The sequence below is a fragment of the Ailuropoda melanoleuca genome, chromosome 7 (genome assembly GCF_002007445.2).
Source record: "Ailuropoda melanoleuca isolate Jingjing chromosome 7, ASM200744v2, whole genome shotgun sequence".
NCBI lineage: Eukaryota > Metazoa > Chordata > Mammalia > Carnivora > Ursidae > Ailuropoda > Ailuropoda melanoleuca.
In genome coordinates, this window is record NC_048224.1 from 80,492,990 (window position 1) to 80,516,663 (window position 23,674).

At 44.5% G+C, this 23,674-nt stretch overlaps 1 protein-coding gene across 1 annotated transcript in view; it reads right to left on the minus strand.

Moving 5' to 3' along the window:
- Window positions 1-1,270: 1,270 nt before the first annotated feature.
- Window positions 1,271-23,674, minus strand: part of CCDC70 (coiled-coil domain containing 70) — a 38,851-nt gene continuing 16,447 nt past the window's right edge. Inside the window, exons 2-3 of the transcript XR_002142366.1 lie at window positions 15,380-15,530; window positions 1,271-1,287 (exon numbers count right to left, since the gene is read on the minus strand). The gene's annotated coding sequence lies outside the window, so the exon portion shown is untranslated. The remainder of the gene's footprint in view (window positions 1,288-15,379; window positions 15,531-23,674) is intronic.

Here is a 23,674-nt window from a genome sequence, read left to right on the forward strand (position 1 = left end):
GCTGTGCAGTTCCAAGAGTCTGGAGATAGGGACCCAAGGTTCGAGACACCCCCCCCCAAGTTTGACTGTGGTCTGGAGAGTGAGGAGGACCTGGTGTGGTCCCTTCCAATGAGATTCAAGGCCAGTCTTTGGTCCAGTTCAGAGGTTTGAGCTTAAAATTATCAGCAGTCTATATTCGGGGGTACTTGTCAGGGTCTTTTCCCTGAACCTGTCTAGAGATGAAGCACTTTTGCAAAAGCATCAAAGTAAAACGATGCCTGTCTGTAAATGACAAAAAGTCTTTAAAAAACTAGCCACGGTTAAAGAGCTGATGAAAGTTTATTTTGTAGGGAAATGCTGTTATTTCTGTAGCAGAAAACAATTAAAGATAATAGTTGGACCATGAGGGTGTTGGCAAATTTCTATAAACTTCCAACAATTTCTGGAATGCCAGAATAACCCGTGTGCCATCGAGGCACATTTTGGAGTGGCATATTCTGCCACTAAACATCCTTGAGTCTAAACATACTTGTTTCTTTTGAGATGGTTCCAAATCAAAAACACTTTGGCCTTCAAGACTCCTGCCTCAGCTTTGAATTTTGGGAGCCTATGTGAGAATAAAAAATATTACTTTTGGCCTTTTGTTCATGCCGTAATCTCTTAGGTTTTCTCTTCCCTGGAGCTGAAGACTCAGACTCATGGTTCAGTTTTTATGTTAGAAAGGGTATATAATAAAAAGGAATTAAGGAAGAGAAAAATACATGGGATGATATTTGCATCGTGTCCTGATCTACAGAGATGAGAGCAGAACTGCCAAGGTTAATGCAGAAGTCTGAGGCTGGGGTCCCCTGCTCTCCCAGCCCTTCCACGTCCCTCAGGCCCTCTGTGAGACCATAGAAAACCACTGTCCCATCCGCAAGCTTACCTAGGGGAAGGCCATGCACCACTCACGGTTGGCCGCACATAATAGGTGTCAGTAAATATTTGGGAACCGTTTCTCTATATTTGACAGTAGGTTTAATTAAAAATATATACCAACTTCTCTATATTTCTCTATATTTGACAGCAGGTTTAATTAAAAATATATACCAACTACACCAGCTATTTTTTTTGACTCAGTCAAATTGAAATTAAAGAGGCGTTTACTGGGGCACCTGGGTGGTCAGTCAGTTAAGAACCTACCTTTGGCTCGGGTCATGATCCCAGGGTCCCGGGATCGAGCCCTGCATTGGGCTCCCAGCTCAGCGGGGAGCTTGGTTCTCCCTCGGCACCTCCCCCTGCTTGTGTACTTGCTCTCTCTCTCTCTCTCTGTCAAATAAATAAATAAATAAATAAATAAATAAATAAATAAAATCTTTAAAAAATTAATAAATGAAGAGGAGTTTACTTTTTCAAGATGTATTTTAGTTTGCTTTGACTGTGGGGAAGAGAGAGAGAGAGTGAAGGGCAGGTGGGGAGAGGATGTGCGTCAGCCAGGATGAGAAGTCAAGGAAGAAACAGATTATGTTCAAATATAATGAAGAGGATTCCAGGGCAGGATCAGAGGCTTAGGAAAGAAAAGTGGATGAGGAGAGGAGGCAACAAGGGTCTTTAAAAGTTACAAAAAGAACAAGGTAGAATAAAATAAACTAGAAAGAGAAAATGGAGTAGTTTTCTCATTTATATCTCTCGCTGCTTACTGCTAAAACAAAGAAAATATTCGATTTTGCATATTTAGCTTCTACCCAGCCATTTTTCTAAATCTCATCTTAAATTAATTTTTTTTTCAAACTAGAGTTTTAGTTTTCCAAGTATATAATTTCGTTACCAGCAAAAAAGGAAATAGCTTGATATTGTTTCCATTTTGCATTTGTTATTTTATTTTTTACTGCATTTATTAAAACTTCAAGCAAAGTGTTAAATAGCTCTTCATAGGAAATTGATCATAATTAAGACCAAAATTTACGAAAGAGCAGAGAAAAGCTAATAGAAAAAAATGGTAGATTTTTAAAGCTGGTAATTGGAGAAGCCCAATCAATGAAAATGAAACCATTGTGATATTAAGATTAAAAACTAAACAAACATAGATAGCCAAAGTACATAAGAAGGAATAAGAAAGGGACTATAATTTAAAAAATACAGGAAATTTTCCAATAGCTATAAGAATGTCATGGACAACTCAATGGTAAAAAATTGTTTTGAAAAACCAGAAAAAAAGAATGATTTCCTGGGAAAATATAAATTTTCAAAATTTACTCCCCCCCCAAAATGATCATACAGTGACAAAACTTATGAGATACTAAAAATAAATTTAACAAGGAGTGCACAGGACATAGCATGGTTCAGGAGTGCCTTGGCTTGCTAAGGTCGTCATAACAAAATACCACAGACTGGGGGGGCTCAAACAAGAGAAATTAATTATCTCACAGTCTGGAGACTAGAAGTCCAAGACCAAGGCATTGGCAGGTTTGGTTTCTCCTGAGGCTTCTCTCCATGGCTGGCAGATGGCCACTTTCTCCTGTGTCCTCACATGGGCATCTCTCTGGGGTCTCCTTCTCTTCCTATAAGGTCACCAATCGTATTGGGCTGGGGCCCCACTCTTACGACCTCATTTAACTTTCATTATTTCTTTAAAGGCCTATCTTCAAATATATTCACACTATGGTTAAAGATTCAACATATGAACTTGGGGAAGACACAATTTAGTCCATAACAGGGGGGATATGAGGAAAAGTGTGAATACTATAGCCTTTTAGCGAAGTAATTTGATAATGTCTATGTTTTAAAAAATACACTCTTCTATGGGGTCTCTCCCAGTTGGATGGGGACCCCCAAATGTGGAGCAACCCGATCGGGTGGGGGCCAGTGACCCAGGCAGGGAAAGAATTCACCCAGGGCCGAACAAAGGAGATAGAAGTTTATTGAATACACTGCAAGGGAGGGGTAGGCAGGACAGCAGAGAGAGACACTGTCTGAGACAAGGAGGTAAGAGAAGCCACAGCTATAGGGCCAAGTAAGGGAGTAGGGGGCCTTATGGAATTTTCCTTTTTTGGGTAGCTGTGCCTGGATGTAACACATGGCTATTTAGGACCACAGTTTCAGGGTGGGTCACTTAATAAGTGACCCTTTTGCCTTGCTCTCCATTCTACCTCTTGAGCCTGTTGCCTGAAAGCGGCCTCCACATCTTCTACTCAGCAATTTATTCTTAAGAAATATCTTACAGCTCGGGGCGCCTGGGTGGCTCAGCTGTTAAGTGTCTGCCTTCAGCTCAGGTCATGATCCCAGGGTTCTGGGATCGAGCCCCGCATTGGGCTTCCTGCTCGGCAGGAAGCCTGCTTCTCCCTCTCCCACTCCCCCTGCTTGTGTTTCCTCTCTCGCTGCCTCTCTCTGTCAAATAAATAAATAAAATCTTAAAAAAAAAGAAAGACATAACTCATAGCTAGAAAACCACAGTAAGGAAGGACATATGTCTGGGGCGCCTGGGTGGCTCAGTTGGTTGAGCGTCTGACTCCTGATTTCATCTTAGGTCGTGATCTCAGGGACATAAGATTGAGCCCCGTGTCGGGCTCTGTGCTCCATGAAAAGTCTGCTTGAGACTCTCTCCCTCTGCCCCTCCCCCCCCAGCGTGCGCTCTCTCTCTCTCTCTCAAGAAAGAAAGAACATGTATCCAAGGATGCTAGCACAGCACCATCATAGTGGCAAACGACCACACCTGGACACACACAAATGCCCTCAGTGGGAGAATGGTTCAAAAGTCAGGGTGAGATACTCATCACCAGAGACGATGAAGCCATGAAAAAGAAGGAATTCGAGCCGTACCAATTTACCTGGAGGGATTTCTATAAAATGTTATTGTGTGAGAAGAGCAAGATGCAGGAAAGCATGCATAAGGTGATTATAAACAATGATAACACAAGTCTTTTTTTTTAATGCCATTGAAATCTTTTTTTAAAGAAGATTTTATTTATTTATTTGACAGAGAGGAGAGAGTGAGAGAGCACAAGTGGGGGGAGGGGGAGAGGGAGAAACAGACTCTCCACCAAGCAGGGAGCCTAAATCGGGGCTCAATCCCAGGACCCTGAGATCATGACCTGAGCCGAAGGCAGACGCTCAACCCACTGAGTCCCCAGGCGCCCCATGATAACACAAGTCTGCTGGTGTATGATTATAAGGGCTGTTAACAGGGGCTGCCTGGAAGGTGATGGGGACAGAGACTGATGAGACACAGTGGGGAACAGAGAGGTTGCAGAGGTAGGAGCTGTAAAGGAGAAAATAGATTTTAAGAGGGTTGTATCGAGTAAAAATACAACGTGGCTAATATGATCACATTTTTATCATTTATGTAAATTTACGTAGGTGTGTATATGTTTAGAGATATTTTTAAGGTGAAACGAAAAGAACTAAACTCAGATCTGTCCCAGAAAGGTAGGATGGCTGGGCATTTCCGAGTTAAGAGCTTGCTGGGGAGGATAGCAATCAGGTGAACAGGACTTCCCACTCAGCAGCCGTTTGTGCGCCCCTGGGCCTGAAAGCCTCCAACATGGGAGAAGAAAGTAGGGGATAGAGAATCATTGACGGAGCCATTAAGAATTTACTGTCCCGGCAGACTCAGTTTTCCCTCCTGCTTTGGTCTGGTTATGGAAACAAATACCTCTAATTCCCTTTAAGTAGGCTAGAAAATGAGCCACATAAGGCTATGCATTACTGGATTAACGTGAAGCAGAAAGTTCAAGCTCAAAGCCAGTGACTTTCGGTAACAAACAACCATTGTCTGGAATGTTCTCTCTGACCTGGTTGAGCTCTCAGCTAGCAAAGCAGGTTTTATAGAATGAGGGACTTAATTTTGAAACACAAAGGTTTTTCATCACTTGTTGTTCAAGAAAAGAAAACATTGCAAGAGAACTAACACCGGGAAGGCTTGAATCACTGTTTACCCCAATTCTCCTTTGCCAGTTTGGGGCTCCATTCTTCAGACTTCTGCAGCCAAAGCACGTCTCCCAGTGGAAACAGTTGATATTTGCACTGTCAACTAATGCTCCCCAAAAGACCACCAGACAAAGCTATAGGTCAAGCAAAGCCAAGTTTATGAGACACTGAAATGAGGAAGTACCCCACCTCGTAGAGACGAGGTGGTGTCTGAGAAGGGAAAATACGGGGACGATCTGTAGGGCAGCGCTTTAGATCCTGGGCTGAGTGACCTTAAGGTGGGTCTTACAAATGGAGACCTGGTTGGAATTGGCTGGAATTTCTGACGTCATAGTTTTGGATTGGTGAGCCTGGCAAATGACGATTTTGAAGTTAGTTTTGAGGGGCTGGCTAATGGTCTTGATAAGTTAGCTATTTTAGTTGGTTGACAAGCTTATCTTCCAGAAACACAGACTTCCTGGAGCAAGTGGCTACGTTATGTTTGTTTGGTCTCAGGATTATTTCTCACAAGGACAGGAAACTGTTGGTTTCAGATGTCACCACTTAATCATTTGCCAGCCTGAAATTTTCAGTAACCGGACACTTATTACAGATGGAGTCTCGTGGCAGTAAACTCCAAGATACTGGCCAAAGTCTTTGCTTGTCATGGATTATATTATAATAGCTTTGTGTAGAGGCCACTTTTAGGCAATGGGCTTGAGCAATGGAATGTAGACCAAGGTAAAAGGGCCCACAGTGACCACAAGCTGAGTGCAAACAGGCAATGCAAACAAGCTCATTAGGCAACCCACCTTGAAATAGCCATAGACCCTGACTGACCAATTATAGCCAGGCACAGTTCCTAAGATTACCAAAAAAGGGAAAATTCTGTACGTCCGCATACTCCCTCCCTCTGCCCTTACCACTGCTCGTCCAAGACAGTCTCTCCTTTGCTGTCCTGCCCACTGCTCCCTTGCAGTGTATTCAATAAACCCTTATCTCTTTTCTACCTTGGGTGAATTCTTTCATCACCCACAGCACCCACAGCACCATCCCACCCCCCGTAGAATGCCCCACATTTGGGGACCTCCATCCAATTGGGAGAGACACAGCATTTGGTTTGTGGCCTTGTCCCCCACACACTATGACTTGAAATAAGAATAATATAGAGAATTTAGAAAGCTTTACATCTATAGAAAAAATGATCTTTAGTTTTTGAAGATGCCACAGGTGGCAAGGTTAAGAGCATTAGTTCTGGAGATAGACTGTCTTCAAATCTTAGTTCTGCCATTTGCTAGCTGTGTGACTTTGAGTAAGTCACTTAACAGTTCTGTGTCTTATTTTCCTTGTCTGTAAAATGGGAATAATGTAAGTACCTGGGAATAATATAAATCCCTGAAGTATTTAGAGGATTAAATGAGTTAATATATGTATAGCCTTTAGAACATTGCCTGGCTTATATGAACTGTTCGACAAATGCAAATATTATTGCTTAATAACTTGAGAGTTAACGTTACTTAAAACTAAATCCGAAGTCCTCTGCCTACTGGCTCTTCAACCCAAACTTCTCCATCAGTATTTCTTTCCTTTTGTCCGAGTCTGTAGTCATTTGGATACTTGTCACCTGCATCAATCTTAGTCACTTCTCTCTCTAGATCACCCATGTCACTCTCCCAAACCAGTATCTTGAGACTGAAAGCCTTACAGTTAAGAAAGAAGATAGTTTCCACTGAAGGTCCAGGCACCAGGTGGAGGAGCTGAACATTCAGGAAAAACCTTCTAAAGATTCAGAGGCTCTTCCTACAGGAGCTGAGTGACTCAAGTAGCCTCATCTTCTCAGGTTCTTATTTGGGGCAGAAGACAAATTTCTTATATGCCGGTTGCCGTAGTTTTAAAAACTTGTCATTCTCGGGGCACCTGGATGGCTCAGTCGGTTAAGCGTCTGCCTTTGGCTCAGGTCATGATCTCAGGGTCCTGGGATCAAGACCTACATCTGGGTCCCTGCTAAATAGGGAGTCTACTTCTCCCTCTCCCTCTGCCCTTCACTCTCTCACTATTACTCTCTCTCTCTCAAATAAATAAATAAAATCTTTAAAAATCACGTGTTCTCATTGGACATTTATTTGCTTGGCTTGATTTCAGGCAGGACAGAGACTCAAAACTGGGATCCTGTGTTTAGGTAATAAGCATGTGTTTCTAAGGCTTCTAGTTCCATAAGAACAGGAAGCATCCATCAGGGAAAACTCCTTCTGTAAGAGGATGAGAGCCAGCTCCGTGCCCAAGCTTCTTTACAAGTGTTTTGGTCTACAGGAAATTTTATTTGACTGTAATTTATTGCCATTCACCAATTTGAAATATGGTCATTCATTGTTGCCTATGTGAGAATCACATACGTAATGGTGTTACATCCAGACACCAATTACAGATCGTCTCTTCCTGTGGCTCTCTCTTAGGACAGATGAAAGATTCCATGGCAGCCTCTAGCACACTTCAAACCTTATTGGACAGAAATGGGTCAGGAGCTCATTCCTCAACCTGTCAGTGGCAAGGGGGTGAAATTACCATGATTGACACTGACTGGCATAGAATAGGACTCATGGAGTCAATCACAACGGCTCCTGAAAGCATCTGTTGTGTCCCAGGCATTGTGTCAGGTGCTGAAATATTATTACACTTCATCCCATGATAGCTCTATGAGCTAGATAGTATTGTCCCCATTTTATTAGCAAGGAGACAGAGGCTTGGCAAATTTCATCATCTTCATCACCATCATCGAGCATTTATTATGCTCCAAGAGATGTCCTTCATGTTTTACATGTATCAGCTTAGTTAATCTTCATCAAACCTTTTCGGGTAAATTCTGTGCTTGGCTCTTGTTGTAGATGAGGAAACAGGGACACAGAGTAACCTGTCAGCTCCCACAGCCAGCAAGAGGCAGAGTCAAGATTCGAAGGCAGGAAGTTTGGCTCCGGTGTCCGAGAGCTTCGTCACACGCTGCGGAGGTCACACCGCTGGCAGGTGGAGGAGTCAGGAATCACAGGCAAGCCGGTCTGCTTCCAATGTCCAGAAGCTCCGTCCATCCTGGATCCCTCCCCTGTCCCCCGTTTGCCAGTACAGCGCTTTATGGTTATCAAAACTACATTTCACAGGTTGTTTAATTACCAAGTCAGCCCTGGAGAGTGCAGTATTGCACGCAGGAGAGAGCTAAGCCTGGGAGCAGGTGAATAGAGTCACAGAGCTGAGGGACAGAAGCTGCTCTCAGACCACGACCCCAAGAGCTCTCATGACCCAACTGCAACCAACTTCCCCTCTTCTGATTCCGCATCTGATGATAACATGAGATCCATCCTTAATCTTGTACATCTCTCAACACACGTGATGGTCACTTCCCTTATTTACTGTGGCAATTTTAGGGGAATGGGAGAGGAGGTTTTTCAATAGGCAAACCATAACCGTGGCAAAATTCCGGCCTGAGACCACATCATTGTCTCTCTTGGTACTATATGAATACTGGTCAGTAATCAACAGGGATTAAATACTTGGTATCACTAATTGATAGTGATTAAACCCCTGATTGCTCCAGGCTGCTAATATTTCCCCCACACTTCTCACCTAGAGAAACAACAACACAGATTTTTACTTTGACGTCATCGACAAATATTTTCGTTACAAAGATAGAAGGAGAGTAGATGACATGACAAAGGAACGGACGTACCAAGGGAAGCAGAGCCCACATGGGTGGAGGGGGCGGCTCTCACGTTCACCTGGGCCACGTAAAGGGACAGCTGAAGTGTCCCGGCCATCGGCGGTGTAAACTGCTCATGCTTTTTCTCTTCTGGTTTGATGAGAAGCCTGTAATATTTGCACTTTCATAGAGTGAACAGAACCATCACGCATGTTCCACCATTTCAGAAATCACTTTCCACTTGTGTTTGTGGAAGTTTCTTCATGGCTCTCCATCCTCCCTCCCCCACTCTTGTGTTCCTTCCACATTTTTATACCTGCTGAGTTAGTTCAAAAATGAAACTGGGTTGTGACCTATCCTGACCGTGTTTCGATATTTCTACCTGTCTGATTTTTAATTCTTAGGAAGTTAATTTTTGCTTTAGTAACTTATAAAACCAGAGTCAAAGGCAATGTAAGGAAAATCATCCAGGATGCTAACACTTCAATAAACTATTCCAGAAGCAACAACAGAGTCCCCTTACATTTGGGGATAATGTATCCAGCTTTTCTTTCTTTCTTTTTTTTAACCCCAGTCTGGTCCCAGTCTTTTTTCCCCAGCTTTTCTTTCAATAGAAATTAGAGGCACCAGCAACATAAAGGCCCGCCCAGCAGTCCAATTCCAAAATGTCACTAAGCATACATTTGGCAATGTGTGTGTTCGTTACTGAACACACCCAAAGGTGACAAAATTACACAGTCACAGAATCTCAGGCACTGTGCTCAGCACATATTAGACATTTAATGAGGCTTTGATGCAGAAATGACGGGCTACTTACATAATCCAATGAGATCAGAGACTCATGTAGTTCAGTCTGAGAACAATGTCACATTCAAAGACACACAGTTCAATGGTATAAAACAATGTAAAATAATTTTTTCCTTATTATTTTCCTTTGCATAATTCAGCTGGAAAGCCGATTTAGTGATAACCCACTCTTACCACCACACCATGCCTGATAACGCTTTAAATCCTCTTTTCTTGTTGTCTTTAATTTCTTGAACCCCTCCTCTTCAGAGCGCCCCACTCCTTCACCTGTTCCTGACTCTGCTCTGGTCCTGGAAACTGTCGCAGCCTCTCCCAACGCCTCTTTCCCCCCCTCTCGATAACATCAAGATCGATTGAATTCTAGTTCCTCCTTTCCCGCTCCCACCTGTCTAGCCCCTCCTTCATTTCCCATTCTCTGATAAAAACAAAAGTCATTATTAAAAAGGAGAGAAATGAACTATGGGGAGCATCGTGTCCTCTATACACATCAGGCTTTTAATGTGAGAGCTGTTTCTGGTGGCTGACAGTCTCTCCCGGTCCTGGAGGGCAGAGAAGGAATTTTGCACTCTTTGCAGGGCTCAGGCGTGTGCTGTCTAAACCCCTGGGACTGCAGCTTTGCTACCTTTCCTGCTGCCTTGTCCGGTCACCTGGGCCCAGCTCAGAATATGTGTTGCCATGCCATCACCTTTGGCATCCTTCTTCTCGGGCTGAGCAATCTGCTTGTCTAAATTATAAGCATTGGAAGTTAGGATTTCCATGTGTATCATCACTAGTTAATCTCTTGGACGTCCCGACCGGCTGTGAAAAAACAACCACTTCTTACGTCCGCATCTGTTACTACTGCAGTCCCGTGCCTCCGGGTGATAACATCCGGGGGGGGGGGATAATTACAGGGGTCTCTTCAAGTATTTCAACTGATTTGGGGTAGAAGGAAATGAGTTTAAAAATCAACAATCTAGGAGCTTCAAAATTACTGGGACCACCCACTACCTTCCAGAAAGCAGCACTCACGAAGACCACAGACTCTACTATTTATTACCCATACTTGTTCTATCACTAATGTTCTAAAATTAAATTTAAGCTTGAAAACAGATACTCCACAGCTTCGTTGATCCCCCACAGCTTCGTTGATCCCCCCACCTCCCACCACAGCACATTGGATCAGGCCAAGTAGAGGGGAAGGAGGACGGAATTCCAGTCATTCCATGAGGATATTTGGAGTGCCAGACTGCTGCTGTCAGTGAGGGGGTCAGCTTGAGGCTTCCATAATGACTTCATGCCATGTTTTATCCCTTCCTTTTTGATTCTTTAAAAAGCTCTTCCTGGACTCCATTGTTGGGCTGACTCACCCTTTTCCACCCTCCAGAGCACCCTCTGTAAAGCTCACTGACCTCCTACTACAGCCAGCGGAAATTAAGTCTCACTCACCTCAGTGCCCAGCACAAAACAGGTGATCTGAAAATCCTGGCGGAAATAGGCTTGGGGGGTGGTACGAGGTGAAGGATACACTTTCCATTTGCCTTTATGCTGCCGCCACTCATCTTAATGTCAACCCATCCTCCAAATCTTCCTCCGCATGTTAGAAATTTTTGATTGTTAACTTCTCTGTTGGCAGGTTCAGACAACACCGGGAACCCCTCAGGGTCATCAGCCCTGCTCCCAATACCTTGTTTGATGGGCTGCTTCTGCCGACACATAGACAGCTCATCCAGTCCACGGTGGAGACCCCAAGATCGCGCACAATGGCACTTCTTGTTCCTTGAGACTTCGTCAGGTTTAGGAAATAGAAGCCCACTTGAACTAACGTTAGTACAACAGAGAAAGTCTTGTAAGGACACTGGAGTACCTCAGAGAGCAGCCTAGTTGTGGAAGGTCAGGGGCTGGGGGCCACGTGCTGTGAGGAGCCAGGAGTTCCCTGGCCCTGGCCCTTACTCCTCTTCCGTCTCTGAGTGTGTTTTGTTCTTTTTTTCCTGCAGCAGACTGGTTTTTTTTTTTTAAATTTTATTTTATTATATTGTGTTAATCACCATACAGTACATCCCCAGATTCCGATGTAAAGTTTGATGCTTCATTAGTTGCGTATAACACCCAGTGCACCATGCAATACGTGCCCTCCTTACTACCCATCACCAGTCTATCCCCTTCCCCCACCCCCTCCCCTCTGAAGTCCTCAGTTTGCCTCTCACAGTCCATAGTCTCTCATGTTTCATTCCCCCCTCTGATTACCCCCCTTTTCTTTATCCCTTTCTTCCCCTACCGATCCTCCTAGTTCTTATGTTCCATAGATGAGAGAAATCATATGATAATTGTCTTTCTCTGCTTGACTTATTTCACTTAGCATTATCTCCTCCAGTGCCGTCCATGTTGCAGCAAATGTTGAGAATTCGTTCTTTCTGATAGCTGAGTAATATTCCATTGTATATATGGACCACAGCTTCTTAATCCAGTCATCTGTTGAAGGGCATCTCGGCTCCTTCCATGATTTGGCTATTGTGGACAATGCAGCTATGAACATTGGGGTGCATATGGCCCTTCTCTTTACTACGTCTGTATCTTTGGGGTAAACACCCAGTAGTGCAATGGCTGGGTCATAGGGTAGTTCAATTTTTAACTTTTTAAGGGACCTCCACACTGTTTTCCAGAGTGGCTGTACCAACTTGCATTCCCACCAACAATGTAGGAGGGATCCCCTTTCTCCACATCCTCTCCAACAATTGTTGTTTCTTGCCTTGTCTATCTTTGCCATTCTAACTGGCGTAAGGTGGTATCTCAGTGTGGTTTTGATTTGAATTTCCCTGATGGCTAATGATTTTGAACATTTTTTCATGTGTCTGTTAGCCATTTGTATGTCTTCATTGGAAAAGTGTCTGTTCATATCTTCTGCCCATTTTATGATTTGTTTATTTGTTTCTCGTGTATTGAGTTTGAGAAGTTCTTTGTAGATCTTGGATACCAGTCCTTTATCTGTGGTGTCCTTTGCAAATATATTCTCCCATTCCGTGGGCTGTCTCTTAGTTTTTTTGACTGTTTCCTTGGCTGTGCAGAAGCTCTTTATCCTGATAAAGTCCCATAAGTTCATTTTATCTTTTATTTCTCTTGCCTTTGGCGATGTGTCGTGAAAAAGGTTGCTCTGGCCGATGTCATAGAAGTTGTTGCCTATGTTCTCCTCTAGAATTTTGATGGATTCCTGTCTCACATTGAGGTCTTTCATCCATTTGGAGTTTATTTTTGTGTATGGTGTGAGAGAGTGGTCAAGTTTCATTCTTTTGCATGTAGCTGTCCAATTTTCCCAGCACCATTTATTGAAGAGACTGTCTTTTTTCCACCGGATGTTTTTTCCTGCTTTATCAAAGATTAGTTGCCCAAAGAGCCGAGGGTCCATTTCTGGGTTCTCTATTCTGTTCCATTGGTCGATGTGTCTGTTTTTGTGCCAGTACCATGCTGTCTTTGTGATCACAGCTTTGTAGTACAGCTCGAAATCCGGCATTGTGATGCCCCCAGCAGACTGTTTTTCTCTGCTTCTCAGCCCACGAGAACAGGAGAGGCCCCCTGCCAAGAACTCCTGAGTTTACACCGTCTCTCTTCCCTCAAACTGAGGCTGGGCCTTCGTTGTTCACCTTCCCTTCCCAGCCCCCAAACCTGCTTCTGCTCTCAGCTCCCTCTCCTGTAATTCCCATTTACCAAATCTGCTACAAAGCTCAAAAATCTTTCTACTGAGATTGAAATAAAACAGAAACCAGTTTTTGCCCGTTGATATTTGTGAGCCGTGGGGCCCACAGCCAGGGCCTCTCTTGCCTGGCTGAGGGAAGTTCTGCTGGAAGCCTTACATTTCCTGAATCTCTGAGGGAATCAGTCCATTATTAGATCCCAGAACAAAACCAGGAAGCCCAACTTTTATGCAATGTCCTTTTGGAAATTCTGACTAACACGCTAAAACGTGAAATAGAAGCAAGAGATACAGATACCAGATTACATACAAATTTAATATATAACAAAGAAAAAGGAAGAGTTACTTAATATATTGTGAGGGAATTCCTAATTAACAGTTCAGAACATCTCTGGTCCTTACCTCCTTCCAGTACTAAATATTAATTTAATTTTATATACATTCAAGAGTTACATACTTAAAAATAAACTATGGGAGGGGAAAAACCAGAAGAAAATAGAAGTAAATATTTATCAAGTCTGTGTATGGAGGAGAACTTTCTAAGTATAAAGTTTCCAGAAAAAAAAAAGTGTGTCTGCAGGTTTTTTAAACATTAAGAGTGACCACAGTATAACTGAAATAAAACCATACAGCAGGATCTAAATAACATGACAAACAGCAGAATGGGAAAAGAATTTACAGCAGGAAGACAGGAGATAGGATCATTAGTGTGTAAATACTTCGTACACATTAGTAGGAAAAATGCTAAAAACCCTGTAGTTTAATAAACAAAGGAAGTGAGCTGACAATCCACCCAGAAGAGAAAAACACTAGTAAACAATCACTAGAAAATGTGTAGTCTTACAAGTAAAATTACTGCAAATTTAAAATCCAAAATAAAGCCCCGTATTCATAGATTTGCACCTTTTTTTTTGGAATGGCAATACTCAAAGGTAGTGAGTGGGTAGTTGTGAGATTAAAAAAAAAAGTATTGGTCTCTGCCCCTGGCTCCTGGCACAAAGCTCCTAAAACCTTTGTGATTTCCTAGGTGATAAAAGTATAGAAACCTCTTTCATTCCACTGAGCTGACTCTGGATGTGCTCCCGGTTGGCTCCTGGAGGGAGGCTGGTCTCCAGAAGGACCAAGCCATCATTAGAAGCGTGAATTATCAACACTCCTCCTGCCCCCAACTTCTCCAGGGAGCGAGTGGGGCTGGGAACAGAGCTAAGAGTAGAACACACCTAGGTCAGGAAGCCCGTATTGAACCCCAATAGCCCGGGGTTTGGGGGAAGCTTCCAGGTTGAGGAACACATCCACACAGGGAGGGCGATGTACCCTGACTCCACAAAGACTGAAACTCCTGTGCTCACAGCTCTCCCAGCTCTTGCTCTGTGGGTCTCTTCATCTGGCTGTTCATCTGTATCCTTATTATATTCTTTAAGAAGTTGGTCAATGTGACTAAGGGCTTCCCTGAGTTCTGTGAATGGCTCTAGCAGATTATCGAAACTGGGGAGGGGGTTGTGAGAACCTCTGATTTATAGCCAGGTCAGACGGAGATTGTGAGTAGCCTGGGGACCCCCTATGTGCGATTGGCATCTGAAGGGGGTGCAGTTTGTGGGACGGAGCCTTCAACCTGTGGGATCTGATGCCTTCCCCAGGTAGACAGTGTCACAGTGAATTAAATTGTGGGTCACCCTGCTGGTGTTGAGGAAAATTGCTTGGGGTGCGGGAAACCTGGTCACACTGGGTGACCAGAAATGTCATAAGTTAAGTGTTTGGTGTGAGCAATAAAAGAGACACATAGGTGGAAAATGAGTTTCTCAGACAAGGAGTAAGACAAATGCCGTTTATACAGAGCTGCTAGAATGGTCATTTCATACAGACCCATCAGAAAATAATTTAGGGAAATTTACCCCTTGACTCTCTATTTCTACTTCCTTGAGTCTAGACAAAAGAAATGATACAAAATAGGAACAAATATATTTGTTGTGGTGATTTTTATCACGAAGGAAATTGAAAAACAAACGTAACGTTCAGGGGTGGTAGAAGGGCTTAATCATGGTCCATTCTCTCACGAACACAAGCATTTATTGAGCACCTACTGTAAGCCAGGTTCTGCTGAAGGAGCTGAAGAGCCAAAGATGGACCAGACAAAGCCTCTGCCTGAACTTACAGTGTCATGGGACATATTACATGACGGGGGAGGAAAGGGCGGGAGTAGAAATTTATTGAGGAACTGCTATGTGTTTGACATTTTACATCGATGATCACATTTAATCTTCTGTGGTCCTGAGCCACATAGTATGTAAGTGATAAACTGGCGACAGACAGGTAGAAGCCAAGAGAGGGGCCCCCGGTGCCACTCGTATGGAACCCACCTGTACTTTGTCGTGTTCCTTTCTCTCTTCCATCTCTGCTGCTCACTTTCCACTCGTCAGATCACTCCTGGGAGCAATGGCGAGGGTCAGGTTTTGGCTAGAAAAAGGGGCTTTGGCTTCAGGCCTCTGTCCCACCTGAATCTGCAGTCCCCTGCAGGGTAGAAATTCTGAAGTCACTACCAGCTGAGAATGGCAAAGACTTTTTTCTTAGCCTTCAGAGGAGCTCCTCCCTCCCCACCCCTGCCCTCCAGCTTGCATCTCAAACTCAGCAGAGTCTTCTGCCAACAAATGATGGTTTGTTTAACAGAATCCCATCTTCCATGACCTAGTTGGGCTGATAAATGGCAAAAGACATTTTCACATACAACAGCAAGCAAACAGATGCAAACCTTTAATGGTTCTCCAAAACCTAATAATAAATTTAGACTCTTCAAATTGATTTTCCAGACCCTCCAATACCTGCTTTCTCATCACCCATTACTCCCCAAAACATCATCTCCATTCCAGTACATTCCATTTATAAGCCACTTTGAAGCCAATGGTTCAGTTTTAGAAATGAGGCTATAAGCCATCACAATAATAGAAGTTAACAGTAAATGATAACATAAATGCAAATGATATGAAAAAGAGTTAAACGAGCCTTAACCAACATGGGTTAATCTCTGGTGCATGTGTAGGTCCGAACACATTGAAGGGGGCAAAAACCTCTTCTCTACCCTCAAGGTCTTCCAGCTGGACTAAGAATTCAATTTACATGAGGCACATTAACAGGAGGAAAACACCCAAAGTTTTATTGCCTGCCCACGGAGGCCCAATAATGAAATTGAGATCTAAAGAAATGACGAAGACAGGCAGTTTGTACGCTCTGATAAGGAGATAAGGAGACAATAAATCTGTGAGGAATTGACAGGACAAGGAAAATTTAATTTGGGGGCTTCAGTTAGTAAGGAGTTCTGAGCAGAATTCGGGCTGGGGGAGTCAATTAGTAGAAAGTAACAAGGGTTGTTTATACAGCCCTGAATTTCCCATCTCCGGAGATAAGGCTGTCTCTCACCTCCTGGTACATGGAAGATTCATTTCCCGCTTTCTAGCGGATGGAGGAGGGTCTGAGTGCCCTGCTTGCATAGGCGGGCTCTTAAGTAATTTTTATTTAAAGTACTTTTAATATGTACTTTTAATATGCACATCTGGGGGCAGCCTGCCCTTGGCCCCTGTGATACATCCTAAGGAGGAACCTGACAGGATTTCTGGTTCTCACAATGAAGCTCAGTTTCCAACTGGTGAAATACTAAGGGAATGACTTCATGACTCCCTGAATTCATTGCTTGAGGACCCCTGGAAAGGCCGCCAGGGCTGACAGTGCGCTGCTGACCATACTTCAAGGGGAAATCCAACAGGGACTATTAAAAGGGAATATAATTTGGGAAGAGGTCAAGTTAGAGTCTAGGGAGGATGTGGGAAATGTTCCAGAAGCCAAGAGGCCAATGCTTTGGCAAATGGTTCCTGGTGCCCCTCTGGCTCCCTTCCTTCCCGGAGCACTCCCAGGAGAGCTGCAAAGAATGAACTAGAGGGGTGGTACAGGGCTGAGGATGAAAGAGGTTAGTCAGAGAGGCCCTGGCGTAGAAACAGAGATCTGGGTTAGGGAACAGCAGCCCAACTGATGAGAGGCAGACAGTGCAAATGTAGCTGGGATAGAGTTACCGGGAGCTGAAGACCCAAGATGACATAAAAACAGGGAAGAGGTAAAAGACTTTGGTTTTGGAACCTGGGTCTAAACAAACCTTTGAGTCTTAGGAGGAAGAGTCAGCTGGCTACCACAAATCTCGTGCCCGTGGGCTTCAAAAAAATGTGTCCTGGCTGGTTTTCCATAGGCAAGCACCAGCCGGGGCTTATCAGGAAATTGTAGCTGGGCCCTGGGGAGGGGTGTGGTCACCCCCCCACCCCCCCCACCCCGCCATGGCAGCACCTTCTGCAAAGAGACTCTTTCCTTCCAGTTTTCTGTTCCCAGCCAGGTTCCTTGCCCAGCCACAGATTCCCATTCCCTGAGCCAGCTTTAGCCCTGGGGATATCGGGGTCAAGAAATGACCCCCTGGTCCAAGTTCTAACGTGGCTGACATCCTACCAAGTTTGGAGTGAGGTGGGTAGAGAGAGTCAAGGCAACTCTCATCAGAATATCTTCTTGGCAATATCTCAAGTGTGGTAAGGGGCTTGCCATCAACGGGGTCTATGAAGCCTAGCTTAACTTTTTATGGGGCTAAAAAACACACCTCTGTCCCTGGGCAGAGCTTTCTGTCTTAGCTGCTTTAAGGGAAAGGCGTCTGAGAGTGGTTACTGAACAGGGAGCAGAAATGACCTGGTCCAAATCCCCATTCCATCTCTCACTGGTGGTGTCACCTTGTGCTCCCTGTGCCTCAGTTTCCTCATTTGTAATGGAAGCTAATACTAGCGTCACTTCACTGGGTTGCTGTGAGGATCCACTAAGTATAAAACAGTGCACAGTGCTGAGAACAGTGCTTGTGGCAGAGTGAGCTCTCAACCAGCATTAGTGATTATTCTCTTGTCTCAAGGCTTCACTGGGGTCTTTCTTCCACATTGATCAGGGAAATGTGGATCTAGAACTAGTTAAACCAGCATCTCATTTTGTTGCTAAGCAACCAGCTCTGAGTTCTGCAAAAGTGCAGCGCGGTGTGCAGTGACACAGCCCCTCTAGCGATCGAGCCCCCGTCGGGCCGTTGCCAAGCGCTGTTGTATATTACTTCAAAGCTCATTTTGCACCGTGGACGAGAAGGGAGGCAGGCACCGGGAGTACAGTCATGATGCATGAGCAAAGCCAGCCTTTCTGGCTGGAGGGGCTCACGATGGGCCAAAAAAATAAGAAAGCAAGCGGTGAGGTGAGCTTGCACCCGCCTGCAGGAGTTAGGGACGTCATCCGTGTGATTCGCCCTTCTCTGGAGTTAAAGAGATTATCATAGTGGCATCCTCCATAGATCAAGGCGGTGTCTCTCCTTCACCCCCATTTGGATCTGGAATTGCATGGCCTGGATGCACACCTGGGTACGTGGCTCCAACCTGAGAAGGGGCAGGGCTGGAAGCACCTACGGGGCTCCCACACTCCTCTCAGGGAAGCAAGGGGTCACAGTGTCTGACCTCAGGGGAACTGTTCTCCCCTCATTCATCCATTCCCTCCCTCACCTGTATCATGAAGCATGTATTGGGCACTAAGTACCCAAGATCCACTAGGTACTGAGAATAAAGCCTTAAACAAGACAGTTACTCTCTGTCTTGTTCTGGTACTTAGTCAAAAAAAGCCAAAACCCACTCGAGCTAGTTAATCAGACAAGGTATTTTTTGAAGGATATTAGGGTGCTCACATGATTTCCCCTGAAAGCCACAGAATTGGGGTTGGTGACTGCAGAGCCAGGACCATTACCCAGAACACAGTTCCAGCTGGACAGTGTGGCCGAGTACAGAACTTAGGGATGGAAATGGCTTCGCTCAGGCTGGTGACGTCATTGCTCCATGGTCCTCCATTGGGCCACCGTGGAGAACTCCGCAGCTCTTCTGATTGCTGATCTGCTGTGCGTTACTCTCCTCTCCCATCACTCTTCCTCTGTCCCTCTTGGCTTTCAGGATGTTGTCTTTGCCCTCCGTGTTCTGAAATCCCAGGCCTGGGAGGAGTTATCTTCATCCACCATTCTGGGCACTCGTGGCCTCTTCAATCTGCAAACCTGTGTTCTGGGACATAGTCTTGAATTATTTCTTGGATAATTTCTTCTTCTGCATTCTTCTCCTTTTCTTTTTAGGTCTCATTATTTGGAGGATGGCAGTCCTGGATGAGGCTTTTATGCATGCATGCATGTATGTATGTATATATTTATAACTTCCCCTGACCTATTTTCTTGTCTTTGTGCTCATCTTTCTCAGAGAATTCTTCAGCTTTATCTTCCAACTCACTTCTTGAACTTTTTATTCCTGCCATGTCATATTGCCAGTAATTCTTTTTTTGATTTTCTAAAAATTCCTAGCATTTTATTTATCCTTGTTTCAAGGACTCAATATCTTCTCTTATTTCTCTAAAGGTGTTAAAGATAATTTATCTTTCCTGCATAGTCTCTATTTCCTCCAAGTTACAGTTACCTGCTAATTTTAGCCTAGGTCATATTAGAGGCTTTCCTAAAGTGCCTGCTGATCCTTGGACATCTGTTCACATTTAAGGAAGGGCCAATACAGAGTTAACTGGGAGCTCTGTGTACATAGCTGAGGCCCCAGGGCTACACTTTAAGGCCTGCTTTTCTGGAATGGTCAATTTTCCCTGAGAAAGCTCTTCTGGTCTTGTGCAGAAGGTACAAGCTTGGCTGCCAGCATTCTCGGAGCAGAATTCTTTTGCTGGGGAAGAAAAGGTGTGGGTATGTGAGGTGTGTGTGTGTGTGTGTGTGTGTGTGTGTGTGTGTGTGTTTTATTAACCTGCTGCTGCATTAACAGATTACTCTAAGACCTCATGACTTTAAAAAAATTATCTCACAAAATTCTGTGGGTTAGAAATTCAAAGACAGTTTAAGTGGGTGGTTCTGGCTCAGGTCTCTCGCGAAAGTTCAGTGAGATGTGGGTCTAGGTCTATGGGCTTCTACCTGGGCCTGGAGGCTCGGCTTCCGAAGTGGCTCACTCACATGCCTAGTGAGAGATGCTAGTTGTTGGCAGCAGGCCTCATTTTTTCCCCCTGTGTCCTCATGACATGGCAGCTGCCCTCCCCCATATGGAGTGATTGAAGAGAGAGCAAGATAGAAGGCATAGTCTCAGAGGTCATTCTTTGTCATGTTCACACACTCTACTGGTTACACATATCTGTTCTATTTGCTGTGGGAGGGGACTACCTCAGGGCATGCATAGAAGAATCCCTAGGTGCCATCTTGGATGTTGGCTACCACTAGGGTGGGGTGGGATAGAGTAGCTCAACTCTTTCAATGTACATTTTTACTTTTTAGCCCATTTTCCAAGGAATCATCATCTTTAGCTCCACCCAATGTCTCTAGGTCAAGGATCCTGAGTTTTGTCCTCTCCAAAGAATAATTTCCACTCCTCTGTGAAATGGAGAAACAGCAGCCTCCGGGCTGCACTGACTGGGGGAGAAAGTCTAAGAATTTGCTGCTTCTTCTTCTTTTTTTTAAGATTTATTTATTTATTTTAGAGAGAGAGAGAGAACACCCATGTGCAGGGAGGAGGGGCAGAGGGAGAGGAAGAGTCTCAAGCCGACTCCGCACTGAGCCCAGCCCGGGGCCAGGGAGGGGGGGGTCCATCTCAAAACCCCAAGATCGGGACCTGAGCCTGACACTTAACCAACTGTGCCACCCAGGTGCCCCAAGGAGTTTGCTTCTTCAAAAGACTTCCATCGGTCTTCCTGTCATCAGCTCCCCGTTTACCTATGCTTCAGGGAGTGTCTGGCCTGCTACTGCCTGAGTCTCTGGGGGAGGGAGGTGGCGCTGCCGTGTAAACCGGCTTGGTTCTTGGCTCCCCACTGCCAGTGTAAAATTCAGCTTTGCTTCTGCTAAGTCAGCTCTGCTCATCCATCTGCTTTTCTGCTTTCAAGATTTTGTTGTTATTGCCCTTTCTCTTATTTTCTTTGTTCCTGTGGACGTATATCTTTTTGATAATCTCTTTACCATTCTTGATTGGGATTTAGGGACGGAGTAGAAGCTGGTGCATGCTTTTTTCCCCCTGTAATCTTTAACTGGCAACGCCTCCTCTTTTCATCCTTGCTTTTTCTGGGTTTTGCCCTTTGGAAAATTATTCTTTTTTTCTCTTTCTCTTCTTCTCCCACTGCTCATAAAGCTTCTGAAATGAATCTTAAGAATCTATTTTGAAAGCCAAAACTGAATAAAGAGTCTTCCTATGTGCATTCTAATTTTTAAAGGAAATGGATGACTCTGGTTAAATAGGAAGAAAGTCACATACAAAAAATAAAGTAGTATACACTCCAAATATTATCCAACACAGGAACATCCTCCTCCTAGCCAAAGGGTCATCAGTAAAAAGTATCAGATAAAAGAAGGTAACTCGAGCGGCAAAATCATGTTCTCAGCCCAAGCACGTTGAGCGTTCTCACGCTGAGCCCGCCAGGCTCCCTCAGCAAATCTCATGGCTGAGGCTCCACTAGGACGCAGAGGGAGTGCCCCCATGTAAAGAAGTAATTTGTACTGATTGCTCGTGAAAACTCACAACCTCTTAGCTAAGCGTGTCCTAGTTGAACAACTAGTGGTTCTCAACGGAGCAGAACTGCCTCTCTTGGAATGTGTGCAAATGGTGGGGTAATTTTGCGTTGTCATCACAGACCGGGTAGCAGTGCAGGGATTCGTGAGGCCAGAGATGCTAAATCATAAAAGTTTTAGAAAATACTTTACAATGAGGAATTTTCCTATCCCCACTGCCAAAGACACTCTCGGCAAGAAACACTGCGTAGGAATATGCCTTCAACGGAGCTTGAAATTCTAATTACAATAACTATCCACAAAGTACTAGAGTTTGATTGGTTAAGTACTTCACTTGGTTCTATAGAGATGTAACAAACTATTCAAAGGAAATTTTGGCTAAAGTGCCAGGAAATGATAGGTAACATATTCCAGAAGAGGTGCTAAAACATATACAGAAATGAACAAAAAAGTTTCCAAAAACTATTTATGTAACTCTTAAACTCTTACCCATGTTGAAGGTGCTAAAGGGTCAAGAGTATAGGAAATTTGGGGAGAATTTGGGGAGAATGAGAGGCTGTGCTGTGAATCCCTCCCCTTGCAACACTTGCCAACGGGGCTTCTTTAGTTAGGTCCCTACTTCTGTCGCTGAGGAGACAGAGCCTCAAGCTGGTCCCTCAAGCCCTTAGCCATTAGTGGAAGAACTGGAAATAGAATCGGGACTTTGCTTTCTATCCCAGTGCTTTTTTGTTGTTGTTGTTGTTGTTATTATATAGGAGTGTTTTCTAGAATTTAGTTTGCATAAAAATCATCTGGAAAACATGTTCTAAATACAGGTTTTAAGGCCTGCCCCCCAGAAATTGAGATCCAGTCTGGGGTGGAGCCCAGGAATCATATTTTTGGCAGTCAACCCCAGGTGAGTCTGATGCATGTGGGCCACAGCCTTTACAACTCCCATGACCAGATCGCATTTCCCTAAGGAACTTAGGGAAGATGCTATCCTTCAAAAATGCTATCCTTCTGGGGCACCTGGGTGGCTCAGTGGGTTCACCAAGGACCCATTCATGACTTTGTCTCAGGTCATGATCTCAGGGTCATAGGATGAAGCCCCTTGTTGGGCTCCATGCTCAGTGGGGGTCTGCTGGAGATTCTCTTTTTCCCTCTCCCTCTGCCCCTCCCCCTGCACGTACGCGCTCTCTCTCTCTCTCTCTCCCCCCCCATCTCTCTCTCTAAAATAAATAAAAAATTTTTTAAAAAATGCTATCATTCCCCTTCTGGAAGGTTCAGGTAAGAGCTTCTGGGTGGGCTCAGGCTTTGGAGGGAGGACGACCCCTCCTTGGAGTGACTTTAGTGGCAAGGTAATAGTTATGGCAATAAATGCTGTTTCCGGCGCTCCTGGATCTTTCAGTTGTCTGCATTATGATTCTGGAATAAAAATGATTTGGAATTTGGGGCCATGAAAATGAGTGGGACCCCAAGAAGGCACAGATGACATGCTCCATGCCACAGGATCAAAGAAGGGGAGCCAAGCTGCTCCTTAGATGTCTGCCTGCGACTCAAGTCACGGACCAGCCAGGCAGCCCTTCAGGAGCTCAGTGATGCTGTCATGGGTGCCGCCTTAAAGAGGAAACCCACTTTGGCCCCTGCTCTGTGAAGAAGTCTATGTTCGGTTGTGATAACACTAGTAATAATAACAACACAGAGGCTAGAAGCACTTTCACGGACATCATCTGCATCCTTTCTTTTATCTATGAACCTATGTGAGGGTCTAGTGACTCTCTTTTATTAGCTCACACCGCTTACTTAACCTTATGTTTTCTTTTGTCTAAATCTTGGTTTTCTTTCCTATCTTTAGGGATCTTGCTCTGTGTTTAACACACTCAAGTGGGGTGCACTGTTGGGGCTCTCAAAGAGGCAGCCCCACATACCCTCCTCCTTCCTGGTATTTGTCGAATTTTACAAATAATTACATTGTGATGATTTGAGGATTGTCTTCCCCTTAGACTGCAAGCTTCATGTGGGCGGGAATCAACACATTCCCAGACAGAGCCCGGTGCCAGCCAGGCACAGTGGTGGTGGGATGAATAAGTGGATGGGTCCTGCCATCTTGTAT